Here is a 6,398-nt window from a genome sequence, read left to right as displayed (position 1 = left end):
ATTTACGATTTGTTCTCCTCTACCACTTGAGTTGTGCTTTGCAAATCACCTAATCCAGGCTAAGACTAGAACAGCCTTATGGAGAAAACAAAAGAACTCGTGGAGGAAGCTAGGAAGGGTGAGACTACGAGTATTCAGAAGTGTAAAAGACACTAAAACTTCGACACCCTTCTATAGAGGTCCCAGATCACACTGGGCCTCTAAACCAAGGGGTAGAGGATGGGCTGCAAGATTGGGGTCATCCTGGATTCTGAGATCAGACTCAGATCTTGACACCCCCTGCCCCCCGCCTTAAGGACCATCACTTTCTCATCTGCTCGTGACTTTTTGCACGCCACCCACACAACATGCACACACCACAGAGAAAGCGGTTCCCAAGGTCACACCTAAGCCCAGCCTGATCCTATTGGAAAAGTAAGACACACAGGTTTCCCTGAAAACATAATTTTACCAGATATCTCAGCATTTTTCCCTGAAAAAAAAGGAAGATATCACTGCATAGTTTCCAAGTGAAATCGTTTTAAATGTCCTACATTTGGGCCGTTCACAGAGGCTAATATTTGAATCCACTTGGGAGACTGTGTCCCCAATTCCGATGCAATCATCATGACCAGCAGGGCCTGGGATATCTTTGAGGTCAATACGAGCTTTCACAAGTTGTGTACAAGACAGACTTCAGTGATACGTGGGTGTGGGCCTGTTTTCACCAAGCGGTATTTACAGCACATGGCAAGAGGCAGGGAAGTCTTCTAACGCCCGGTCCTCAGGAAGGATACGGAAAATCACAACACGTGTGTCAGCTGCATTTATGCTTTTTTTTCCACCTTCTTTTACTGCAGTCCCCTTCACACCTTTCCTAGTCTGCATTTCACCACGCAACTGTAAAACGCGTTCTGCCTTTGTCACTGCGAGAAGCCTCGTTGGACAAGGACCCGGTCAGGTCATGAGTCATGCCCACAAACCCGATGTTTAAGCTAGCGTTCAAGAGCAAAATGTCAGCCTTTGGGGGGCCCCAGAGACAGACTGGGGTGCTGCCTGAGCTAGTCAGTGCCTCAACCTACTCGGGTAACCATCAAGATACTGCGATAACTGCAATTAAGGCGGGGGAGGGGGTGCTCTTTAGAAAAGTGCCGTAAATGCAGTTAGAACAAAAGTTATGACATTACATTTTATTTTCCCCTTTTGCCTGAAATCCTAATGCCAATATTAAGTTAGCGGCATTTGATCATGATTTGCTTTTCATATCCCAGGCATTTGTTCCCTTAGAAACTAAACAGAGGGAAAAAACTGACTCTATATAGAAATACACAGTTAACTAACTCTCCATCCCCAAGATAAACAAACTACTCTTGGCCTTATTTATGCACCACTCAAAAACAAAAACCTAAAACTACAATAAAAACAACAACACACCATGTGTGTGCAAAATTGTAGGCAAAGCTAGTTAAGCCACAGAGTTTGTGATGTTTTATACAGCAGGCTCACAAACTGAAAACAAATTTTTGATTGCTTATATATTCTGAAGTGTTTCCTGCCTACATATCCTCAGAAATCCCAGGAGCTTTCCTGGACACATGGAAAATTTCAAGTTGAGCCATTTTTAAGTTATCCATGAGTGAAAGGGGAAAAAAAGGAGGAAAAAAAAAAAAACCCCAGCACATGGAGTGGGAGTTTGAATTTGTCATAAAAAAGAAGAAAAAAGTTATTTTGTTCTTTGCCTGTCTTTGAGTTACTTGACAATGGCTGAACATACTTTACCCAAGTTTTTTTTTTTTTCATTTTTTTCAGAAAGAGGAGAATCACCTTTGTGCCGCAGCCAAGTATGAACATATTCAGCATGTTCTTTCTATACAAGTGCGCACCAGGGAATTCTTAAGGCAGATCTACGTGTAACCGTAAAACTAGCACTACCAGGCACAAATCGGATCGCACGTCATAATGACAAATAACTACCAGAATAGGAAAGCAAGCGTGCACTTGGCATCCAGCATCCAAAATAAGAATTCGACTTTTAAAGTTACTGTACAGCATTTAACGTGGAAATAATCACCTCCGTGGTGGAGATCGCGGACGGAGACGCGAACCCCGCAAAAACCCCGGCGACCGGGCGTAGACAGGCTTTTGCGCCTTCCCGCCGCGCCTCGGAGAAACACCGCCCCCGGATTCAAGGTTTCCCAGATGCTCTGCGCACGGCATCCACGTGGTAGATGGCAGAGCCTAACGGTGGCTCGGGTGCCCGTGACAGGCGGGGCCGGGAGGCGCGGAGATTCTGGAACGTTTAAAGTGAAAGAGTTGAACAAGTTAAGTAGAGGGCAGAGGCCAAGACTGTTTTTGCAGGGAAACACCCCACTCAGAAATTCAGTTCCTGGCTTCATTTCCCGAATCTCACATAAATATCTGAGGACATTGCCGGCTTCCTAGAGCCAAGAGGGAAAACATGCATTGAAAAGAACGAGCAAGAGGAGCCAGATCGCGGGATGATCGTTTCGCTGGACGCCCTCCCCTTCAGACACCGTTGGCTGGGGCTCCCGGTAAGAAGGGCCGGAGAAAATGGATGAGCGGTGCTCCCTCGCCGGGAAGGGAAGAAACTCTGCTTTTATAAATAAACTTGTCACGGAGATAGGCCACACATCAAAAAAGGAAAGTAGGGGGAAACCTGGAAGGACAGGGGGCCTGAGGTAATGGAGCCCTCCTGTCTCCCATCGCGGCTGGTGCGCACGGCGAGGGGAAACCGAATATTAGCATTGTCTGGCCCTGGCCATTTTTTCCCTTCTCATAATATAACTTTGTGAATATGTTTAAGAGAGTGTCTGCTGTTATTGGTCTAATGAGCGAACTCTGAAATCTGAGCTAAAGACAGCTCCCTAGTGGCTGCTCACTGTTCCACAGACCGAAAGGAAACTCCTTTCAGGGGCCCATCAGGGCGAGCCACTGCTGACAGCTTGGAACGGCACAGCACACAGATTTATTTCACAGACAGCCACAGACAGGAATTTAGCACCCTGTGCTGGCCTCCTGCTTAGTGGAGAAGGTGTTAAAATGCAACCATGCAGAGCTCTCCCTTGAACAAAACCCAGTAGCGACTAATCAAGCGGTCACCCGTCCCCCGGCAGAAAATTCCGGGTGCCGAGCAGCTGAGCGCCGAGCGGGAGCACCATCCTGACAGCTGCTCGGCGGCCGCTGCAGCTTGAGAGCTGCCTCGGAAATCGCTAAATATTTTGCGTGACCTTTCAACTTACAAATTAATTGATTTATAAACAACGGCAAATGTTATTTATTTATTTATGACATCTTGGAATGCCTTCCCTCGATTTAAGGGCACAGAGCTGCCGAGAATATTCCCTGAGGCCTCCGGCGGAGCTTCAGACCCAGAGGGTGGCGGCTCTCGCTGTCCCTCGCCAACGCGCCTCCCCTGAACGTGCGGCTGAAAGGCGGGGACCAAAGTGGGTGCTGATGTGTAAGACAGTCACCCGCCCCCACTAAGCAAGTCTGAACCGTGGTGTCACCTGCAGAAAATAAGCACACTAGCTTTGTTCTATACGTATATAGATAGATAGATACATATATGTGTGTATTTCTGCGTGTACCGTGTGTGCATATATACCTGTGTGTGTACATGCGAAATATACATACACACATACACATATGTCTCTAAGGCAGCCTTCACCTTCAGATTTGTAGCCAAAGTTACTCTCTCCCCACTGCTGCAAATTCTAAACAAGTACTCCACAACTGATGGGCTGAGCTATTTAGGGATAAAAGCGAACTACATTTATCGAAGCGATTGCTACCGCATCCTGGTCGCTGGGGGTCGTTCCTAAGGAAACTGCACACAGTCGGCAATATTGTCTATATTGATTAGTTTGCTAATCTCACTCTCCCTCACGTATGCCATGCTTTCTCATACTTAGTTGGTGTGTTTATGAAACTACCGACTTGTTCTGGCAAAAGGAGGAGAGGAAAAAAAAAAAGAGAAAGAAAACAAGGAGAAGGCAGGAGGAGGACCAGAAGAAACATTTTTCTTTCGTATTTTCTGTGCTGGAAGTAAGCCCCTGGGTCTCTCGTTTTTAATTCCATTTGCAATGGCTCTGAAAGCTGTCCTCGCCTAGTGTATTCCCAATAAACGTATCCCTTCAGCTCGCTTCTCTTTCTCCCCACCTCAACTCTTAAAGTTTGCCAATCGATAAATAATAATGACCAGATGCTCCCTCAGTCCAGTGCTGGAACCATGCACGATGCCAAAGGCAGGACACATCGGGTCAAACAACGATCTGCGTCCCAGAAGGTCTTTAAAGCAAGGGACACAAGAGTGAAACGCGATGGCACATGGACCGAAAGGACCCTGCCCGAGACCCCAAAATGCATCTTCACAGAACCAAGTCTACATTTGTTGCGACTACCCTGTGGCACCCCCTCCCCTGTGCTATTTGCTAGCATTCTTAGAGGGCAATAATATTTATTTGGACTTTTTTTTAATGTTTATATATTTTTGAGAGATGAGGAGAGACAGAGTGTGAGCAGGGGAGGGGCAGACAGAGAGGGAGACACAGAGTCCGAGGCAGGCTCCAGGCCCTAAGCTGTCAGCCCAGAGCCCAACGCGGGCTTGAACCCACGAACCGCGAGATAATGACCTGAGCCGGAGTCGGATGATTAAGTAACTGAGCCACCCAGGCGCCCCTTGACTTTTTTTTATTTTTTAGGCCAACATGTTATCAAATCTTGCAGAGCCAAAAAAAAAAAAAAAAAAAGGGCACAATATGAATAAGAAACTGATGCCTAGGCAAGTGCCCCTCCCAGAGCTCCTCCTCCAGAGTGGTAAAGCTTTCCCCACCTCACTGTGGTAACTTTACAAAGGGAGCCTTGAAAGAACCAGAGCGTTAGAAAACCAAAGTGGGGAAAGAAACCTCATCACCTTAGGAAGCCAAATCCGTCTGCTCCCATTCCAAGACAGAAGAGAAAAAATTATGCCCTGTTTATTTTTCTACTTCTCCCACTTCTTTGCAAGCATATCATTTTCCTAGAATTCTTGTGTCGTAGGCTTTGGTTAAAGGGATAAGACTGTATTTTTGTCCCTGAAGTCAAAAGGGGTGTGTGTGTAGGGTAGTGGTGTGGAGGAAAGAGGAAGAGAAGCCACAGGTACGATGTGACGGAGGAACTTTGTATGGAAGGTTCCTTTGCATGTGTATATATATAGATTCATATATACATATAGATTCATACATACATACACATATATAAATATACATACGTACATATACGTTCATATACTTACATATAACATATACATATATATTCATACATACATACACATTCATATATAAATATACAGACATACATATACATTCATATGTACTTACATATACATATATTCATACATACATACACATTCATATATACATATATGTATATGAACGTAAAGTTCACATCACACTTACTAGTATAGGGAACGCGCAGAAAAGTATATTTTCACTTAGATGCAAATAGTTTATAGGAATCCTATACAAAGAAAAATGCAACCAAAAATAAGTAGCTTGAAACAGAGAAATTTGCCTTAACCCCAAGTTGAAAACCATCTAAGTGATTCCTGATGCACACTAAGTTGTCCCTCTCACTCTTACTCCCTTGCTCTCTTCCTGGAGTCGGTATTTCGTATATTAAACAGGCCCTTTCATTCTATAAATGTGTTTGCATTCCAGATGAAATCTATTGAGGCAAGAATGAAGTGCGAGCCAAGATGGGCAGAGAGGGTTCTCAATTCTTCCACCAGTGGACATGGTTACAGTTTTTATTCTGGACTTACATAATATGTTCTGCCTTTGAAATACTTCCCCGTTGGTGCTGGTTGCTAGATTTCAAACAGGTGCTACCAGTGAGGCACCCAAGGTAAAGGACATGTCCCTGTCCCCTTGCCCAGTGTGCATTATGTATACTCAAAGTGTCCCTGAGACCCCTGACCACTAGAACATGAAACAAAGACTTCCACAATGTAGGTCTTCTTTTATTCATTAAATAAACGTTCATTGGTACCTACTATGTGTTAGGCATTATTCTCGATGTTGGGGATGAACCGCTAAACAGAAAAACAAAACTCTCTGCCCCTTTGTAGTGGGAGTCAGCGAGGGCAATATACACAAGCAACAAATGAGAAAATACAGAGCACGTTAATTAGTGAAAAGCATGATGAGAAAAATCGAGCACGGAAGGGGGTTAGGAACTGCAGGATCGAGGAGGAGGATCTTCACCGGGGTGACATTTAAGACCCCAAGGACACTGGAGCAAAAACCTCACATTGAAACATACAGTCCCGGGGCGCCCGGGTGGCTCAGTCAGTTAAGCGTCTGACTCCTGGTTTCAGCTCAGGTCATGATCTCACATCGGGCTCTGCGCTGACAGTGTGG

The sequence above is a fragment of the Lynx canadensis genome, chromosome B1 (genome assembly GCF_007474595.2).
Source record: "Lynx canadensis isolate LIC74 chromosome B1, mLynCan4.pri.v2, whole genome shotgun sequence".
NCBI classification, from domain to species: Eukaryota; Metazoa; Chordata; class Mammalia; order Carnivora; family Felidae; genus Lynx; species Lynx canadensis.
The sequence above is the reverse complement of the archived record's forward strand: the minus strand, read 5'-3'. Positions refer to the sequence as shown.